General features: G+C 58.0%; 1 protein-coding gene and 2 long non-coding RNA genes across 3 annotated transcripts in view; 2 read left to right on the forward strand and 1 right to left on the reverse strand.

Moving 5' to 3' along the window:
* Positions 1-15396, reverse strand: part of ZNF787 (zinc finger protein 787) — a 34901-nt gene extending 19505 nt beyond the window's left edge. Inside the window, 1 exon segment of the mRNA NM_001266935.2 lies at positions 15284-15396. The gene's annotated coding sequence lies outside the window, so the exon portion shown is untranslated.
* Positions 7668-9459, forward strand: LOC144337102 (uncharacterized). Its single transcript, XR_013409716.1, has 2 exons — positions 7668-8511; positions 8644-9459. It is a non-coding gene; the product is annotated as an uncharacterized LOC144337102 (long non-coding RNA).
* A 357-nt stretch (positions 15397-15753) lies between the features above and the next one.
* LOC144337100 (uncharacterized) lies at positions 15754-18079 on the forward strand. The gene is made up of 2 exons (XR_013409714.1): positions 15754-15947; positions 16813-18079. It is a non-coding gene; the product is annotated as an uncharacterized LOC144337100 (long non-coding RNA).
* The last annotated feature ends 2779 nt before the right edge of the window (positions 18080-20858 follow it).

Below are 20858 nucleotides of genomic sequence, written 5' to 3' on the forward strand. Positions count from 1 at the left end.
GGGTCACTGGGAGGCACAGGGTCTCCAGGAGACAATGGGGTCACTGGGAGAAACAAGAGTCACCAGGAGACATGGGGTCACCGGGAGGGACGAGGGTCACTGGGAGACATGGAGTCCCCAGGAGACATGAGGTCACTGGGAGGGACAAGGGTCACTGGGAGGCACAGGGTCCCCAGGAGACAATGGGGTCATTGGGAGAAACAAGAGTCACCAGGAGACACGGGGTCACCAGGAGAAATAAGGGTCACCAGGAGGGCCGAGGTCTGGCCCCCAAGGTTCACAGACAGCAGGAAGGAAGCACACAAGGAGGGGGTTCTGGGGGGAGAAAGGGACAGGCAGCTCTGCTGGGGAGGCTGGGGTGGGCCCTCAGAAAGAAGGCACCCCAAGAGCAGGCCCTGGATGGGCAGCGTGGAGGGGAGGGGGCAGGCAGCCGCTCGAAGGCCGGGCATACTGGGGGCTGCGGGAGAGGCTGCAGGGGTGTGGGGCGGTTCCTGCCGGGAGGACTGCGGGCCATCTGAAGCACAGGGGTCCCTTAGAGGTGGACACTGTTCTGACGCTTATCTTATGGATGCGGAACACGAGGCCGGCAGGGCCAGACCCTTGGGTCCCCCACAACACGTGAAGGGCAGCACCGGCGGCGGCAGCCAGCAGTGTCTGTGCAGGGCATGGAGCCACGGGGACTCCCAGGAGACTCAGCTCCAGAAGTGGGAGGCACTGAAGGCAGCCCTGCCAGGAGCTGCCACTCCCTGCTCTCTCCACCCCACCTCTGCCCAGTGCTCCCTCCACCCCACCTCTGCCCAGCGCTCCCCGGCTCCCTCCACCCGGCCCCTGCCCAGCGCTCCCCGGCTCCCTCCACCGGGCCCCTGCCCAGTGCCTCCAGTTCCCTCCACCCGGCCCCTGCCCAGTGCCTCCAGCTCCCTCCACTCAGCCCCTGCCCAGCGCTCCCCGGCTCCCTCCACCCCGCCCCTGCCCAGTGCCTCCAGTTCCCTCCACCTCGCCCCTGCCCAGTGCCTCCAGCTCCCTCCACTCAGCCCCTGCCCAGCGCTCCCCGGCTCCCTCCACCCCGCCCCTGCCCAGTGCCTCCAGCTCCCTCCACCCGGCCCCTGCCCAGCGCTCCCCGGCTCCCTCCACCTAGCCCCTGCCCAGTGCCTCCAGCTCGCTCCACCCGGCCCCTGCCCAGTGCCTCCAGCTCCCTCCACTCAGCCCCTGCCCAGTGCCTCCAGCTCCCTCCACCTAGCCCCTGCCCAGTGCCTCCAGCTCCCTCCACCTAGCCCCTGCCCAGTGCCTCCAGCTCCCTCCACCTAGCCCCTGCCCAGTGCCTCCAGCTCCCTCCACTCAGCCCCTGCCCAGCGCTCCCCGGCTCCCTTCACCCTGACCCTGCCCACAGCTCCCCGGCTCCTACCACCCCGCCCCTGCCCAGCGCTCCCCGGCTCCCTCCACCCCGCCCCTGCCCAGCGCTCCCCGGCTCCCTCCACCCCGCCCCTGCCCAGCGCTCCCCGGCTCCCTCCACCCCGCCCCTGCCCAGAGCTCTCCTCTGGTCCTCCCAGCTGCCTCCTCTGGACTCCAGGTGAGGGCCACCTCCTCAGGGTCCCCACCTGCTCCACCCACCTGCCTTTCTCTTCCTAATGCCTGCTACTCTGCCACTCTCTGTCTCTGCTTAGCTGGCCTGTCCTCCCAGCACCCATGTCCCTAGCACCCAGGGCAGCACCAGGCACAGGTGGGTGTGCACCCAAACAGATGGGTCCGGGCAAAGCACAGGCTTGAGACCAGACAGCAAATCCCAACACTCAGACCCTCCCCAGACCCGTCTCAGGAAGAGGCGAGACCCACGCGGAAGGACAGGCAGACCTCCCCTCAGACAGACCCCCTTGGGCTTTGGGTCCCTCGGATGGAAGAGTTCAGGCTAAACTGCCGTGAACGTGCTTGCAGCCCGACCAGGCTAGCTCTACCTCTCCACAGGCGACCGACAGGAAAGCCCAAATCTCAGGAAACGCTTCTTGCAGAGACAGCCTCCAGCACAGCGAGGTTCCGAATGGGGAGGAACCTATGAGAACCATGCCGGGGACCCCTCCTCCACGGAGCCAGCCAGGGAATGAAGGCTGGCACCCCTCCCACACCCAGCATCAAGAGTGAGAGTGATCTCAACGTTTTTCTTATATTCGTTTTCCTAATATTTTAATAACAGGTAATTATGCCTGTATTAAGGGAAAAGCCTAAAGGGGTGTTTTGGACAGTGGCTGGGGTGACGCGTCGGAACTGGTAGATGGCTGGGTGCTGGGGGGCCGGCGGTGAAGGCCACGGCACAGAACAGGCCGCCCCAGTGCAGCCCCAAAGGCACGGGGGCAGCAGCAGACACAAGAAGGGTGCTCTGGCCTCCCCTGTTCCCCCTGAAAGCAGATGAAACCCCACATGAAGCACGACTTCCCCGTAGACAGAGAGGACGTCCTTGTCACCAGCACCAGGGGCTGAGGCTGAGCGACAGCTGCACACACCAACCCTTATCTCCCTCAGCCTCCCCAAGGATTTCAGTGACTTTTTCACAGTCGCTGTTCTTTGGCATAGAAGCCCTCAGGCCTAACCGCTTGGAGAGGCCTTCCCTTTCTCAAGTCTCCCATGTACCTGTAAAAATAACATTCCCGGCCGGGCGCGGGGGCTCACGCCTGTAATCCCGGCACTCTGGGAGGCCGAGGCGGGCGGATCATGAAGTCAGGAGATCGGGACCATCCTGGCTAACACGGTGAAACCCCGTCTCCACTAAAAATACAAAAAACTAGCCGGGCGAGGTGGCGGGCGCCTGTAGTCCCAGCTACCCGAGAGGGTGAGGCAGGAGAATGGCGGGAACCCGGGAGGCGGAGCTTGCAGCGAGCCGAGATTGCGCCACTGCACTGCAGCCTGGACGACAGAGCGAGACTCTGTCTCAAAAAAATAAATAAAATAAAATAACATTCGTAAGCTTTTCCCCTGTTTTTCTGTTTTATGTCAACCTAATTCTGACTCTGCCAGAGACCCAGGGAGGGGAGCCACTGCGCCCAGCCTAATGTTCAGGAATTACATACTGGTGATGATTTAATATATTCACAACTTTGTGAATACATTAAAAACCAGTGAATTGTACACCGTAAAAAAGCAAATGTTGGCCGGGCACGGTGGCTCATGCCTGTAATCCTAACACTTTGGGAGGCCGAGGCAGGCAGATCACGAGGTCAGAAGTTCGAGACCAGCCTGGCCAATATGGTGAAATCCTGTCTCTACTAATAATACAAAACTTAGCCGGGTGTGGTGGCTGGTGCCTGTAGTCCCAGTTACCCGGGGGGGCTGAGGCAGGAGAATCGCTTGAACCCTGGAGGCAGAGGATGCGGTGAGCTGAGATCACGCCACTGCACTCCGGCCTGGGTGACAGAGCGAGACTCCGTCTCAAAAATAAAAAAGAAAAAAAGAAATGAAATGTTGTAATACGTTAATTGTACCTCTATTAGAAAGTAAACAAACTTAAAAATTGTACAGGCTTTCTAATTACAACACTCTAAACATTAAAAATGCATAAGAATCAGCACTGTAGCAAAAGTTAAAAAAAAAAAAACAAAAAGTACAAGAAAAAAAGGGAAGAGAGCAGTTTGCAACCAGGGGCCGAGGAGGTGGCGGAGCTGCTCCTCACCTCCTCTTCTCGGCTGAAACCTGTTTGCCAAGTGGTGATAACGTCCTTCCAGTGAAGCTCTATCGCATAACTCAATAAAAGCAGGGACTTCCCAGCTCAGCGCCTTCCCCTGGCCTCCACCTCGGGCCAGCTTCCTGCAGGGCCAAGGCCTTGACCAGGCTGTGCATGGGGGAGGTGGGAGAGTCCGCCCGCCACACCCCTCCTCTCCACCGCGCAGTGGCCCGCCCAGAGGCCAGCAGAGATCACCTCTCACTCAGCAGGGATCTGCTGCCAGCCAGGCCCACGCTGCCCAGAATGGGCACTGCAGCCCTAGGCACATGGCATGAGTCCTGCCATGGTGATAGCCGGACGGGGGGCGGAGGTGAGGCAGCCTACAGACGTGGAGGGGCTGACCCTGTGTGGGGGGCGCTGGCCCTTAAACTGCCCTCCAGATACTAATGCCTTTTACAAGTTCCAATGGTCACACTTCAAACAGACAGCCATACACCTACATCGAGAGTAGCCTTCATTTCCCCTCTTGGTTCACAAAGCCTAAAGTATTTACTATCTGGCCCACTGCAGAGAAAGTTTGCTGACCCCGACGTAAAGGAATGAGGGTGCCAGGGTTTGGGGCACACTTTCCAGGCCACGGAGCCGCAGCAGGGGGGCTGAGCACCTGGAATGGCGCCAGGAGGGAGGGGCAGGCAGGGACCTGGGGCACGGCCTGGGCAGCTGGGACAGAGGCCCAGCCTCTGCCCTGGAATTCCTGGTCACTTCACCTTTGACCTGTGTTTTGTAAGTGGGGTCCAAGAGCACAAGGGCTCAGTGCTGGGGGCTCACAGCCTGGGCTTGGGGGCCTCTGCACTCACCTGTGGGTGAAATGCCAAACACAAAACACCCTGGCCGACCCAGAGACCTCCAGGAAAGGAAGACGCTTTCTTCCTGCCTTTTTGCATAAGGGTCCACAAATTCCACAGCCAGAGGGGCTGGGGGCAGCAGAGGAGGGGTAAGCGTCGAGGGGCCAGAGCTCAGGGTCCGGAGGCTCTTCTAAGAGGGAGGCGGGAAGGAAGGCCGTACCGTGGCGACCTGGGACGGGGCCCACACTGCTCTGCATCCCAACTTCCTCTCCGAGGAGAGGGAGCGGCCCACACCTACCAGAGAGATGTGAAACAAACAGTCTGGGCGACAGCGCTGTGCCCCTGTGAGCAACGGGCAGCCGCGGTGCCAGTCCCTGGCGTCATCACCGGCTCTGCCACCCTCAGAAATGGCTGAGCCTCAGCTGCCTCCTCTGCAAAGCAGGGACGGGAAGGGCAGGTGCCTGTGTGGGGACTGAGTGGAGGCTTCTGAGGACTCATCAGGGTTAAGACGGATGTTCACTCAATGCTCCCCAGTTCTCTTCCTCTCCTGTCCCTCCAGGCATGCTCTCAGCCCCTGCTATCAGGCCCTACCCCCAGGACCTCATGGCGCGAGCATGGGACCCTCATCCTCAGAGGGGAGCGATGGGAGAGGTGGGGGCACCAGGAGCTGCGGGGGCCTGAGGCAGCTCCTGACCCAGCTCTCAGGGTCCAGGCCAGCTCCCTAGGAGAAGGCCCCCCACTTGCTCTCAAGAAAACCCTGGGCTATTCAAGGGATCTACCAGAAGGCTGGGAATTTCACATCTTCTGAAACGAGGGTACCGGCCTTCCTGCCCGCCTCTGTTTCTCAGCCGGGGTCTCAGCTCTTCCAGCCTCTGCTGGTGCTCACTCACCTGGCTCTGACCTCTGCTCCAGAGAGGAAGCACCTGCAGCACGGGCAGGGGTGCCTTCCCCTCGCCCCCGGCCCTCGAGAGATCCAATTAGCACAAATGATTGTTATTATTGTTGTTATGAAGTCCCACCCACCCCTTTGGAGGCCTGCCTGCCAATTATCCCCTTTCTTCTGCTGCCAATCTCACCTCCTTCTCCCCTGCGCTCTCGGAAGCAGCAGCTCCTGGCCGTCCACGGCCCTCCCTGCCCAGAAACTTCTCTGGCACCCACCCGCTTTCTCCCTCGCCTCAGTCTCTTATTCCTTCCCATCTACTTGCGGCCTGGAGCAGCCACCTCCTTTCCTTCCCCGACAGTCATCCTGTAACCACTCGGCTAACAAACTACCCTCCCTGACTTTTCACCAAATCCTGTGACCCCTTCTCAGCCTGACTCCACAGCCTCTTCAGAGCCACCGTGCACCCCATGTGGCCCTGCCTTTGCGGACCAGGGGAGGAGCCCGGGGGTGCCCAGACCAGCCATCTCCCCCCCGACCCCACCCCCTCCAGCACAGAGGGCTGCGGCCCTTTCCTCCCTCCCACCCGTCCACCCTCACTCTCTTCTCCCCAGTCCCCCCCTTAGGGCTTTCGCTTCCTCCCACCATGATCCTGGCTCCCACCCTGCCTCTTGGAAGTGCCCTCCCCACACCACACACCAATTCATCTTCCCAAAGTCACTCAGTTCAAACAACCCAATTAGAACCTGGGCAAAGCATCTGAGCAGGCATTCCTCCAACGAAGAAAGACAAATATCTGACAGGCATGAGCAAGGATGCCCTCATGAGCCGTCAGGGAGAGGCAGACCAAACCCACATGGAGCCAGCACCTCACACCCACTGTGCCGGCCTCAGAAAACAAGTGCTGGTGATGACCAGGAGAAGCGGGGAGCCCTCCACTGCTGGTGCCAGGGCACCACAGGTGGGGCCGCCGTGGGAAACATCTGGCAGTTCCTCAAAAGGTTAAGCCAAGAACTCCTGTAAGAACCAGCAAGTCCACTCCTAAGCATAAACCCAAGAGAAAACATACGTCTGTCCATGCAAACAGCGGCACACAAACGTTCACAGAAGCATTAGGTATAACCGCCAAAATGTAGAGACGACCCAGATGTCCATATGGATGAACTAATTGTGGTCCATCCATGACCATAACGGAACACGACTCAGCCATAACTAGGCGTGAAGTTCAGCCGCGACAGGGATGACCCTCAAACACGGCACGCGTGGTGAAACACGCCTGATGCAGAACAGCGCGTGATTCTATTTATACACCTGCCCACAAGAGGCACACCCCGGGAAAGAAAGCAGATCAGGACTTCCCAGGAACCTGGACGCAGAGAGGGAGGGAAGGAGTGAGGGAGGGACAGCTGAAGACGCACTGCATTTCTTTAGGGATGAAGAACAGGTTCTAAAATTGACTGTGGTGATGGCTGCATAAATCAGTGAATACACTAAAAACCGCTGAACTGTATACTTCATTTTGTATTTATTTATTGAAACAGAGTCTCACTCTCTCGCCCAGGCTGGAGTGCAACTGCACGATCTCCGCTCACTGCAACCTTCGCCTCCTGGGTCCAAGGGATTATCCTGCCTCTGCCTCCCAAGTAGCTGGGATTACAGGTGCTGAACTGTGCACTTTAAAAGGGAGAATTGTGCTCTGTGGGAGTCATAATAAAACTGTTCTCATCAACAAAAAGCAACTCAGTTCATCACCTCCTTGTCCAAACTGCCACCACTGCACGTGCCTGCTGCCCCTCAGTCCAAAATCCAGGTTCCTCCCCAGGCACCACAGGGCCCAATCTGGCTCCAGCACCTCTGCAAGCCCCCTCCTTCCAGCTGGCCTGGATCTTCGCTGTGCACTGCGCTGCTCCTGACTCACCGACAGGCTCAGGCCCGGCCAGGCCTGGTCTTTCTCCCCGAGGGACCGGCCCCACTCCTCCACCTGCCCCGGCCAGGCCTGGTCTTTCTGTCTGAGGGGCCGTGCTCACTCCCCACCTGCCCTGGCCAGGCCTGTTCTTTCTCTCTGAGGGGCCGTGCTCACTCCCCACCTGCCCTGGCCAGGCCTGTTCTTTCTCTCTGAGGGGCCGTGCTCACTCCCCACCTGCCCTGGCCAGGCCTGTTCTTTCTCTCTGAGGGGCCGTGCTCACTCCCCACCTGCCCCGGCCAGGCCTGTTCCTTCTCTCTGAGGGGCCGTGCTCACTCCCCACCTGCCCCGGCCAGGCCTGTTCCTTCTCTCTGAGGGGCCGTGCTCACTCCCCACCTGCCCCGGCCAGGCCTGTTCCTTCTCTCTGAGGGGCCGTGCTCACTCCCCACCTGCCCCGGCCAGGCCTGGTCTTTCTGTCTGAGGGGCCGTGCTCACTCCTCCACCTGCCTGGCTCGGTCTCACCTTTCAAGGGTTTGCTCAAATGTCAGCTTCTCCCTGAGGCCCACACCCCACCTTTCCCACGGCAGGGCTGACTTCCTGGCCGGTCAGCACCTTCTGTCACCACGTGACGAGCATGGTGATATCACTTCTGGTATTTCCTTCCTGGGGCTCTGCATCTGCTCCTGGGCACAACGCTCCCTGAGGGCAGGTGCCAGGGGTACCCAGCACCTGCTGCCCCGGTGCCCATGGCTGCTTCCGGAACCAGCACTGCCACCCGGCCCCACTGCAGAGCCGTCTCCTGCTCGCCTTCCTGCTCTGCTCCCGGCTCGAGACGCCCACAGCGCCAACCCCTTCACTCCTCCACCAGCTCCTTCACTGCCCTTTCCTGTGGCCGCTTCACCCCTCACTCTTGGCCTGAAAACCTCATTCTTGTTCCCTCCTGCACCTCCGCCTGGATCTCCAGGCTAGGTGGGGTGACGTCTACGAGGGATTCCGCATCAGGCCCTCATTTCCTCAGCCCCGGGACATCTCTGTGACACCACTGAGATCCCAGGCCTGCCCTCCCTGAGGGTGGTGGGGAAAGCCCCACGGACCCTTTCCTGTTCATTCTACGGTGACTGGTCTGCGGATACCTTCCCTCTCGTCTCAGCCGGTTTTGGCAGGTCACATTCTCCTACAGCACAGCCTGCACATCCCTCGGGCGGGGTGAAGGATGCAGAGGTGAGCCGTCACAGAGGTGAGCCGTCCCCTGCTCTGGCCCCCTCTCCCTCTCCTCTCCTCTCGACGCTGGCCACGGTGCATCGATTTCACTGCTCTATTTTTTTTTTTTTTTTTTTTTTTTGAGACTGAGTCTCGTTCTGTCGCCCAGGCTGGAGTGCAGTGGCGTGATCTCAGCTCACTGGAAGCTCCGCCTCCCAGGTTCACAGCATTCTCCTGCCTCAGCCTCCCGAGTAACTGGGACTACAGGCGCCCGCCACCTCGCCCGGCTAATGTTTTGCCTGGAGACGGGGTTTCACCGTGTTAGCCAGGATGGTCGCTGCTCTCTTCTTTTCCAGCTACTTCACACCTGGACTTGTGCGGCAGCCTCCCAGAGGCTTCCCGCAGGTCTCCCACCCGCACTACCCACACCCTCCTTGTCAGAGCCGGATTCCTTGGAGGCACCAGCACAGCCTCGGCAGAGACAGCTCACGGCTCCAGTCACCACGCTCAACTTTCCGAGGGGGTGAGAGAGAGGGACTGCGTCTACTGTCAGGGTGCGGTGTGTTGTGGGGACTTTGTCTACTGTCAGGGTGCGGTGTGTTGTGGGGACCGCGGTGTGTTGTGGGAACTACGGTGTATTGTGGGGACCGCGGGGCACAGCCAGCAGGACTTGGTGCCTTGAACATCTTCAGATCCTTATGCAAAGGCTTCTGGGTCTTAGGGCAGCCGAGTAACTGAGAATCGTATAAAAGACAAACGAAAACAGTCTTCTGGCCAAAAGCCCCACACACCTACAGAGTACACTATGGACTCTGGGTGACAATCAGATGTCCGTGTAGCTTCATCCACTGTCACAAAACGCCCGCTCTGGAGTGGGAGTTGATAATGGGGGAGGCTGTGGGGAGGTGCGGGGGGGATACGGGAAATCTCTGCACTTTCCTCTCAAATTTGTTGCAAACCTAAAACTGCTCTAAAAAAAAATAAAGCCCCAGGCCGGGCACGGTGGCTCATGCCTGTAATCCCTGCACTTTGGGAGGCCGAGGAGGGTGGATCAGGACGTCAGGAGATCGAGACCATCCTGGCTAACACGGTGAAACCCCGTCTCTACTAAAACATACAAAAAACTAGCTGGGCGAGGTGGCGGGCGCCTGTAGTCCCAGCTACTCGGGAGGCTGAGGCGGGACAATGATGAGAACCCAGGAGGCAGAGCTTGGAGTGAGCCGAGATCGCGCCACTGCACTCCAGCCTGGGCCATGGAGCAAGACTCCGTCTCAAAAAAATAAATAAATAAATAAATAAAGCCCCTGGTCACTACTTAAGTGGCTGAGGAGGCAGGATCAATTAAGCCCAGGAGTTTGAGACCAGCCTGGGCAAACACGGCAAGACCCTATCTCTTAAAATTTATACATATAAAACATTAAAAACAAAGCCTTTATATGGGAAAAAAAAAAAAAGACACACACAAAACCACACCCGTGGACCACCTTACATTCTGTGACTCCTCTGTTGGGCCAACAGGGCAGGCTGGCCATTTTCCAGAAGGTGTGGATTCTCCCCCCAGGGCCTTTGCACCAGACGGTGTGGATCCTCCCTCTGCGCCTCCCCTCCACCAGGCCTTTGCACCAGACCTGTGGATCCTCCCTCCGCACACCCCCTCCCCGGGCCTTTGCACCAGACCTGTGGATCCTCCCTCCGCACACCCCCTCCCCGGGCCTTTGCACCAGACCTGTGGATCCTCCCTCCGCACACCCCCTCCCCGGGCCTTTGCACCAGACCTGTGGATCCTCCCTCCGCACACCCCCTCCCCGGGCCTTTGCACCAGACCTGTGGATCCTCCCTCCGCACACCCCCTCCCCGGGCCTTTGCACCAGACCTGTGGATCCTCCCTCCGCACACCCCCTCCCCGGGCCTTTGCACCAGACCTGTGGATCCTCCCTCCGCACACCCCCTCCCCGGGCCTTTGCACCAGACCTGTGGATCCTCCCTCTGCACACCCCCTCCCCGGGCCTTTGCACCAGACCTGTGGATCCTCCCTCTGCACACCCCCTCCCCGGGCCTTTGCACCAGACGTGTGGATCCTCCCTCTGCGCCTCCCCTCCCCGGGCCTTTGCACCAGATGGTGTGGATTCTCCCCCCGGGCCTTTGCACAGCCCCTTCCTCCCATCTCACCTGCCCTCTCTGTGTACATCTGCTTGGTCCATCTGCCAAGGCTCAGCATCGACAGCACCTCCCCCAGGAAGCTTTCCCAGACTGCTCCCTTCCCTCAGCTCCATCCTCTCTCATCAATGACAAAAGATCACACTCATCAAGCATGGATTAAATCCCAGGTCCTGGGTGCAGGGTGCCCTAAGCACATAAGCTCTGATCCTGGGCCCCGCCATCAGGGAGAGACAGTTTGAGGCCATGAGGCCAGCGCAGGGGCAAGAGGACAACCACCCTGGGCAGGCCCGGGTGTGATCTGGCCCCACCAGGAACGAGCCGCATGGCCTGGGCCAGGTGCTTGGGCTACCCGTCCCTCCTGATAAAATGAGATGTGTGCGCCAAGTGCTCACCCAAAAGCCACGGGGCGCCCAGTAAACGTGGCCTATCACTGGGGTCCTTGTTGTACAGACAAGGAAACTGAGGCTTCCACAAGGCGAGTGGCTGGAGCAATGTCACACAGCCACGGCGAGGCTTCGACAAACGGAGTGGCTAGGACAATATCACACAGCCACGGCGAGGCTTCAACAGGCGGAGTGGCTGGGAGCAACGTCACACAGCCACAGCGAGGCTTCGACAGGCGGAGTGGCTGGGAGCAACGTCACACAGCCACAGCGAGGCTTCGACAGGCGGAGTGGCTGGGAGCAACGTCACAGAGCCACAGCGTAGGAAGCTGGAGTCACACCTGAGTCGGCAGGCTGCCAAAGGCAGCTTGTTTCCTTCTAACTCTTGGACACTGGCATTTGTTCCCTTTAACGTCCACCACTGAGGATGGTCCTGTGTCCCCCAAGGGGATCCGTGTCTTACTCACTTCTGCGACACCTACCACAGGTCCCCGTCAGCCCCACAGTGCATCCAGCAGACTGTGCACTTGAGGGCGGGGCTGTTTCCAGCAAGGACCCCATGCACAGCAGCCTCAGGAATCCATGGCTCTGACCGGCCAGACCCTGGGCTGAGGCCAGGACAACTTCTTTTTTTTTTTTTTTTTTTTTTTTGAGACGGAGTCTCGCTATGTCGCCCAGGGTGGAGTGCAGTGGCCGGATCTCAGCTCACTGCAAGCTCCGCCTCTCGGGTTTTTACGCCATTCTCCTGCCTCAGCCTCCCGAGTAGCCGGGACTACAGACGCCCGCCACCTCGCCCGGCTAGTTTTTTGTATTTTTTAGTAGAGACGGGGTTTCACCATGTTAGCCAGGATGGTCTCGAACTCCTGACCTCGTGATCCGCCCGTCTCGGCCTCCCAAAGTGCTGGGATTACAGGCTTGAGCCACCGCGCCCGGCCGAGGCCAGGACAACTTCTGATGCCAGCGTTATCCACTGCAAGGCCTGGCACCACGGAGGCCTCGAAACAGGGGGGCCAGATGGGACCCCCATTTAGCACAAGAGAGACGTCCATACTCTGTGAGCCCAAAGGGAGAAGGCTCAGGCCAAGGCAGAGACAGAACCAGGAAAGCTTCACCAAGGACAGCCCCAGGTTGCCAGGTCCCCTGCAGGAACACACGGGCCCTGGGCCGTCCCACCTGGGCCCAGAGCTTCGGCTGGTTTCTCCGCAGCTGTAAGGTGACAGCTCTGGGCTCCTGGGACAGGGCCACTGACACTGGTGGTGTGACTGCTCCAACTCCACACCTCCCTTGCTCTCCCTGATGCTGGGTGCGTGAGGCCTCCCTGGGGGTTGCATGGATCTCAGCACTCAACTTCCGAGCCACTTCTGCTTCTCCTACTATGCTGGGGTTCCCCTGAACCAGCCAGCAGCCCTGCATGGAGGAGTCCTCATGGACAGTACACCCCACTGGGCAGGGAGTCCAGCGTCTCCAAGCCAACAACTAACACCTAGAGGACTTCGGAACAGCCTTTGTCCCCCCAGACCCCAACCTCGGGGCGGAAGGGGGCGGTCATGACGGTCAAGGGTCTGGGCTCTGGAATCACACATAGACTTGGGTTCTGAAGCTGCTGGGGGCCTTGGGCCAAGTGCCAACCAGAGCCTCCAACCCGAGCCTCCATCCCATCCCCCTAAAATGGGGGTGACCACCTCCATCCCAGAGCCTTGAGAATTTAGGACTGTGAGGACCAGGCACGAGGCCAGGTTCCTGCAAAGTGTGCACCAGCAAGTGTTGTCAAATCTGCAGTTTCTCACACCACAGAGGCCCCAGCGCCCGGCACAGTCCTCACTAGGCTGAGGGCCTCAGGATGCACCAGAGGATGCATGAACGAGGTTCGGAAAGGCCTGTGAGACATGTCTGAGGATGGGTATCCTGAGAGCTGTGTAGACCTAGTAACAAAAGACCTCCCAGGCGGCCAGGCAGTTGTGGGTGGCCTTGAGCTGTGACCCCTGCCATTCCCTGCCCAGAGCCCACTGTCATCCTCCCTTAAGTAACAGGCTTCTGATAGCCAATCCCTCCTCTTTATCTTTCAAGACACACAACCTTCCCTGCACCACACACTCCTCCCTCAAGGTCAGAGCTCCCAGGACCACTCTGACAAATCTCCCCACCCCTCTCCCCAGTGCGAATGGGTCTCAGCTGCTCTGGCACAGGGTCTGTACGATTCCTGCCAGGCTGCCAGCACACAGCACCACTCTACCTCGCGCCTGCACAGAGGCAGGCTGGGCCAGGCACCTCGTCTGGGCCCTCACAGGACAGTGCTGTGCCAAGACCATGCGTGACCTCATGCCCAGCACAGGGCCTGGCCTGTGCCGTCGCCTGGATGGATTACGTTGACTCAGGGAATTATGAACTTGCTCTCCTTTTTAGGCAACTGAAGGGAAACTGAACCTGGGAAAAGGGAAGTGACATGTCCAAGGTCACGGAAGTGCAAGAGACAGTGCCAAGGCCAGGGCCCAGGAACGCCTGGCTCCAGAACCCTTTCCATCTACTTTACACCCATCTGTTGAGGTCTGCGCTGGCTCTAAAACGCAAGCATTAAGAGCCTTCCTGCTGAGGTCAATACTATTATTACCACTTCCACTCTGTCCCGGTGGAAAGTAAGGCACTGAAGTTACTCGTCTAAGGCCACAAAGGTGAGTGGTGGGGCTGGGACTTGAACCCAGGCCTGCCTGGTCCCAGAGCTCTTGGGGAATACAACCCAATTCCTGCATGCACTCTGGCAGGGCACCAGTGAGGGGCCAGGCTGGGTGACGAGCCCTTCCCATCCCTCAGCTTTGCTGAAGCCTGGATGGATGGATAAGACGTGAGATAAGCAAGCAGGAATCTGATCTGGATGTCCTCTGGGGCCGTGGCCGGAGGAGCACAGGGACTGCGCAGAGCCAGGCAGGTGAATGTCAGCAGCGTTTAGCCAAAGAGGCTTACAGTCTTACAGAGGAGCTAAGCCAGGATCAACGCAACTGTGCTTCCCGGCGCTGGGGCCAATCGGATCCCCAGACGGTTCCTGAGCACTGCCCAACATGGGGGCCTGGGACCAGGTAACGGCAAAAAGCAGACCAAGTCATTCCTTCCCTAAAGCCCTGACCATCCCCCGGACCGGGCTAGGTCAAGATGCCTTCCCTGGCTCCCAGAGTCCCCAGACCTCTGGATTAGGGGTCCGATCACCCTGGGTGGCGACTCTGTCGCCGGGGTCTCAGTCTCTGCCTTCCACTCAGACTCCAGGCCCTCGTTCATCTCCCTGCTCCCTGCCTAGTGCACGGCGCAGGGCCTGGCACTGAAAAAGCTTCTGCCTCAACTCACTCGTGCCTTCTGTGTCTGTGGGTCCCTTTTCTGTCCGACTCTGCAGGTCCCAGGGGCACTCATCCACATGAATTGGGGTCAGCTCCCTGGACTGGAGGTCGGGGTGGGGTGTCGGGGGGCGGGGCTCCACTCTGAACCACTCGGCATGGGGGAGGGAGGCCTCAGGAATCGCCACCGGGTCCAGACCCCGCCTTCGCCCTGCCCCGTGGGCCACGCGGTGGCTGACCTTGGCCCAGTCACTTCCCCCCTGGGGACGCGCTTCCTCCCCGCCTGCCGCGCAAGGGCGAATGAATGGGCCTCCTGCCGGCCACAATCCCCGTAATTACCCGCCTGATCAAAGGCCACGCACAGCCCGCCCGGGGCAGCAACGGGACCCACACTGACTCGAAAAAGGGAAGGAAGGGCTGGGGGGGCCGAGGGCTGAGACCGTGCCCTCGGGGCCGCAGTATCCGGCCAGGCCAGCCCGGCCCGCGCGGCCCCTTCCCCCAACTGGGCCTCAACTTCCCCCTGGAGTCGCCACCACTTCCGGCCACGACCGGCGGAGTTGGAACTTCGAGGGGGACCGGACAGCGGCCTCATCCCCGAGGGCCCGCAGGAGAGGGACCCCCACCGAGGCCCCGGCTCCCGCCCCCGCCACGCGCACTCGCGCGCCCCGGCCCCGTGCACGCGCACCCCCCTCCAGCCCCGCTCGCTGCCCGCGGGCCGCCCGGGCGCGCGTCCCCTCCCACCGCCCTTCGGCGCGCACGCGCACTCCCCCCGCCCGCGTCACCCCGGCCGCGCGCCCACTCACGCCCCCCCAGCAGCGCGCACGCGCGCCCGCCGCCCAGTCGCGCTAGCCCTCCCGTCTCCCCACCCACCCCCAGCCCAAGTCCAGCTTCCCGAAGCGCGCGCCCCCCTGGCCCCCAGCGCACGGCACCCGCCCCCGCCCCTCACCTCCTTGGTCCCGGGGCCGCCGCGCCGCACTCCTCCTCCTCTCTCCTGCCTCGCGGATGGTGGCAGCGGCGGCAGCGGCGACTCAGACCCTGGGGTCAGGGGGACGGGCGCCCAGGCCGGAAGTGACCTTCCCGGCCGCTTCCGCCCGCGCCGCTCCCCCCTTCTCCCTGCTCCCTCCCCCCGGGCCGCCACCCTGTCCTCGCCGCTCTAGGAAGGCGAGCCCGCTACCCCGGCCGCCGCCCCCAGCTCTATGGTGCCGGGCGGGCGCCTGAGGGAGCCACTTCCGGAAGTGTCTAGGACGCAGGTCCTCCGTCCATGCTCTATGGCTCCCCGCGCCGAGGGGCTTCGGCCCCGCCCCCTTCCCGGACAGGAGGTGCGGGCTGGGCCCGTTAGGCGGAGACTTCCGGGTGTCTAGGGCGGCGCCCCCCGCCCCCAACCCGGGCTCCTCGCGCCTGCGCGGCCGGCTCCCCGCGGCCGCCGTGGGGAGAGAGTGAAGTGGCGTAGAGGGACGCTCGTGCCACCCCGGGTCCTCCTGCCATCTCTATCATGGTAACCCCTTCTTTGCCGCGGCTTCTCCCAGTGACCCGAGTCCTGATGCTCAAAGGGCTCCGCCCCCTGCGGCACCGGGTTCCTTAGTTACTGGACAGAGAGTGCCGCGCTTCAGGTGCCATAGCCTCAGTTTCCTCCTTTCTGGAGTAATAAAAATACACTGTGTGCCTCCAAGTGCTTCACATGCTCTAGGTCCTAGTCCTAACTAGAGCCTCATGATGGGTCCTATCCCCATGTTGCAGGTGAGGGATCAAATCACCTAGCAAAAGTCACAAACCCGGAATGCCAGAACCTGGGCCCGAACCCGTGGAACTTGGCTCCAAATTCGTGTATTTAACCCTTGAGTGTACAAACTGCCTCCTGTTATAGCCCTGAGAATACGCTACTTCCCCTGCGCTAGGTAGGCCCCTAGTAAGCACGCACTGGGTGTTAGCTGTTTCTGTTAGTATTCTTGCAAAAAACACATATTTTAAAATAATTGTCCAAACCGTAGTGTCCTTGCAGGCTGGTCCTTCTGGTCCCTCCCCTGTTCTGTACTTGGCTGACTCTCACCTAAGTGGCAGATGACTTATCGTTTTTAATTGTTTTATTATCATCCTTACTGGGAGTCAGAAAGATAGGAAGCTATAATTCACTTGTGGAATAACACCTTTCTCAGCCTCAATGTATCATCTGTGGAATGGGAAAAAATACATATGTGTAAGAGCTGCTTAGTTCAATACCTGGATCATAGTAAGCTCACAAAAATGATGGTGGTTATTGTTACTTATTAGCAGTGTTATATATAAGTCTATTGCTGTGGCCACTGTATACCCTCAAATCTCAGTCAGCATCAATCATAAGAAGTGCATTATTGATTTAATAGCATCTTTCCATGGGGTGGGGGGAACAGTGCTGTGTTAAGTGTGTGTGTCAATAGGAGGATGTCTGTGTTCCTCTTTCAGAAATATCACAAAGGTAAATTTTTAAATATATCTTAGAACAGAAGGCAGTGTGGCCAGGCGTGGTGGCTGATGCCTGTAATCTCGACGCTTTGGGAGGCAGAGGCGGACGTCAGAAGGTCAGGAGTTCAAGACCAACCTGGCCAACATGGTGAAACCCCATCTGTACTGAAAGTACAAAAATTAGCTGGGCGTGGTGGCGGACACCTGTAAACCCAGCTACTCAGGAGGCTGGGGCAGGAGAATGGCTTGAACCTGGGAGGCAAAGGTTGCAGTGAGCTGAGATCACGCCACTGCACTCCTGCCTGGGTGACAGAATGGGACTCCATCTCAAAAAAAAAAAGAAGAGAGGGAAGTGCTATTATAATAGCAATAGAAACAAATTATTAAGGGTAGGAACTCTACACGAGGAAACCTGTTTATAAGAAAAGTCACGTGCTTGTGCTCCTCTGAATCAGATCATTAAGTGGGTGTCCTGCAGGGACCCGGTTGTTGGTAGGGACAGCGTCCTTCCTCTCCAGCCCATTCCCCTTCTTCGCTGGCCAAATTAACAACTTAATGGCGAGATCTGGAACAGCTACATTGGCACACCAGATGGAAGCCAACACTGAGGATGGAGGAGAAACAAGACCCAGGGAGCCAGCTAGACCCTGGATGGCTTCATGAAAGAGGCTCCATGCCAGGTGAGATTTTGCGTGAGAGAAATCACCTTCGAACTCACTGAAACCACTGGTAATTCTGAGTCTCTCCCTTAAGACAACCCAACCAATACCGGGATGTTTCCCAAACATGGGATGGGTTGCAGCAGACATGGCTAATGCACAATCAACATCTGTTCTTCCCTTCTGCAGTACAAAGTCACTCCTGGGATGCTGCTTCCCGTCCCTGGATTCTGTTCTCCACTCCTCTTGGCAACTAAGTGTGGCCTTGTGATTGGTTCTCACCAATGGGATGGGATGGAAGCAATACAGGTCTCTTCCGGGCCAATGCTCTTAAGAAACATGTATGTTGGCCGGGCGCGGTGGCTCACGCCTGTAATCCCAGCACTTTGGGGGCCGAGACGGGCAGATCAGCTGAGGCCAGGAGTTCGAGACCAGCCTGGCCAACATGGCGAAACCCCATCTCTACTAAAAGTACAAAAATTAGCCTGGCATGGTGGGTGCCTGTACTCACAGCTACTCCAGAGGCTAAGGCAAGAGAATTGCTTGAACCCAGGAGGCAGAGGTTGCAGTGAGCCGAGATCGCACCCCTGCACTCCAGCCAGGGCGAAAGAGTGAGACTCCGTCTCAAAAAAAAAAAAAAGAAACATGTATGCCTGCTTCCTGCTCTTTCAAGGTCCTAAAGAAAGAGGGGAGCCCCCAAGAAACCTGGGTCCCTGAATGACCACCTTGTGGAACCATCTCCTGTCACCTAACACCTATCCCAGATTGCTACATGATCAAGAAATACACATCTAACTTGTACACCCAGTGCTCACAGCAGCAGCATTCACAATAGCCGAGAGGCAGAAGCAACTGAGTGTCCGTTGTCAGACGGGCAGATAAACAAAATGTGGCACATAAATGCAATGGAATAGACCAGGTGCGGTGGCTCAGGCCTGTAAGCCCAGCACTTCAGGAGGGCAAGGCGGTCGAATCACCTGAGGTCAAGAGTTTAAGACCATCCTGGCCAACACGGTGAAATCCTGTCTCTGCTAAAAATACAAAAATTAGCCAGGCATGGTGGTGGGCGCCTATAATCCTAGCTACTCGGGGAGGCTGAGGCAGGAGAATCACTTGAACCTGGAGGCGCAGGCTGCATTGAGCCGAGATCGTGCCACTGCACTCCAGCCTGGGCAACAGAGCCAGACTCCGTCTCAAAAAATAAAAATAAAAATAAATAAATACAATGGAATATTTTGTAGCCTTAAAAAGAAAGAAAATTCTGACACACGCTACAACATGGATGAACCTTGAGGACATTATGCTAAGAGAAACAAGCCAGTCACACAAGAACACATACTTTATGATTCCACTTATATGAGGGACCTAGAGAAGTCAAATTCTTAGAGACAGGAAGTAGAATGGGGGTTGCCAGGGGCCAGGGGGAGGGTAATGGGATGTTAGTGTTTATTGGAGACAGAGTTTCGGTTTTGCAAGATGAAAAGAGTTCTGGAAATGGATGGGGGTGATGGGTGCACAAGATGTCAATAGGTTTAACACTACTGAACTGCACAGTTAAAAATAGTTAAGACGTAGCCAGGCGCGGTGGCTCATGCCTGTAATCCCTGCAGTTTGGGAGGCCGAGTCCTCCTGGCTGAAGTCAGGAGGTCGAGACCTGTCTGGCCAACATGGTGAAACCCTGTTTCTACTAAAAATACAAAAATTAGCCTCCTGGCTGAGGTCAGGAGGTCGAGACCAGTCTGGCCAACATGGTGAAACCCTGTTCTACTGAAAATAGAAAAGGTAGCCGGGCGTGGTGGTGCACGCCTGTAATCCCAGCTACTCGGGAGGCTGAGGCAGGAGAATCGCTTGCACCCAGAAGGCGGAGGTTGCAGTGAGCCGAGATCAGGTCACTGCACTCCAGCCTGGGCAACAAGAGTGAAACTCCGTCCCCCCAACACACACACAAAAATAGTTAAGATGTTTAATTTTATGTTATAGGTAGCTACAATTTAAAATGTGTTTAGAGAAAAAAGAAGCACCCTTCTAATGTGATGTGCCATTACAACGTGTGGGTTTCTTACAGCAGCTTCACCCTTCCCTAATACAGAGTTTTCAGATGCTAGGCAGTAAAAATGGTAAAGCCCCCTTTCAGGGATGTATCAGCATCTAGATGGAATTTAAAGCCTCAAGACTGAATAAAATTGGGGGGGGAGCGGCGAGCACGGAGAAGAATCACAAATGGCTCTAACAGCATCATCTCACCCAAGTTGACCCATCACTGGCTTTCTCTGGATCCTTCTCTTTGGAGAGTCTGCCTCTCTGGCATAGATGCCGGGATGTGAGAGGCTAGAACGCTCAAGGCAGTCTTGTTTCCCACTGTGTGGAGGAAGCCAGTCTGCAGGAGGAGAAAATGAAGCCTCACAGAGAGGTGAGAGTTGGAGGGAGACAATGTCCCAGCTGAGTTCAGTACCCAGGCCCTAGGCTCAGGTGCTTTCACTCTGCCTAACCTTCCTGAGGGCTGGACGTTCCACTCTTCCTTCCTTTAAGTGAGTGAGTCTATACTTCTTCCAGGAAAGTCCCGTTTTGGGTTCCTGCCACTTGTAACCAAAAGAGCCCCGAGTCTCCCCCCCCCCCAGCACCCTGGGCATCACAGGCCTCCATCTATGTTGAATGAGTGGTGGAAGACAGGAATAGCCACACATCTCTGTAGTGATATGGAAGGTCAGAGGTCCCTGGTGCAGGGGCACAGGCAGCAGCTCCTGCTGGGGAGCGCTTTATTTTTCCTCATGGTTTCCTCCTGAGGGTGTGGCCCTAGGCTGAGTGACAGGAACAGCTGCAGCTGGCAGATTGGAAAGGAAGAGTTTGCAGCTGTTACAGTTGCTTCTAAGTCCCTGATACACAGAGAAACACACACGATCTCACTTTTCAAATGATCCTCCTTGCCATGATAACGAACAAACACTTCTTGAGTTTTCACCATGTACCGGACACACTGCTGGGTGCTTTGCTTAGATGACTGTGCTCGATCTTCATCTCTGCTCCCAGACATAGTTGGGCCCCGGCAGGCAGCACTGACAGCACCCACGGACCCGTGAGAAATGCAGAATCCCAGGCCCTACTTCAAACCTACAGAGTCAGAATCTGCATTTTAACCCAATGATCAAGGGATTCTTAGCCGTGGGAAAGTCTGACAAGTATTGATGCCAGGCAGACGCCAGGACGCCCAGTTAAGTGTGAACTCCAGATCAAAGATGAGTAATTTTTTAGTCTAAAAATGTCCCAATACTGGCTGGGCACAATGGTTCACTCCTGTAATCCCAGCACTTTGGGAGTTCGAGGCTGGCAGCTCACATGAGGTCAGGAGTTCGAGACTAGCCTGGCCAACACAGCGAAATCCTGTCTCTACTAAAAATACAGTAATTAGCCACGTGTGATGGCCCA

The sequence above is a fragment of the Macaca mulatta genome, chromosome 19 (genome assembly GCF_049350105.2).
Source record: "Macaca mulatta isolate MMU2019108-1 chromosome 19, T2T-MMU8v2.0, whole genome shotgun sequence".
Taxonomy (NCBI): domain Eukaryota; kingdom Metazoa; phylum Chordata; class Mammalia; order Primates; family Cercopithecidae; genus Macaca; species Macaca mulatta.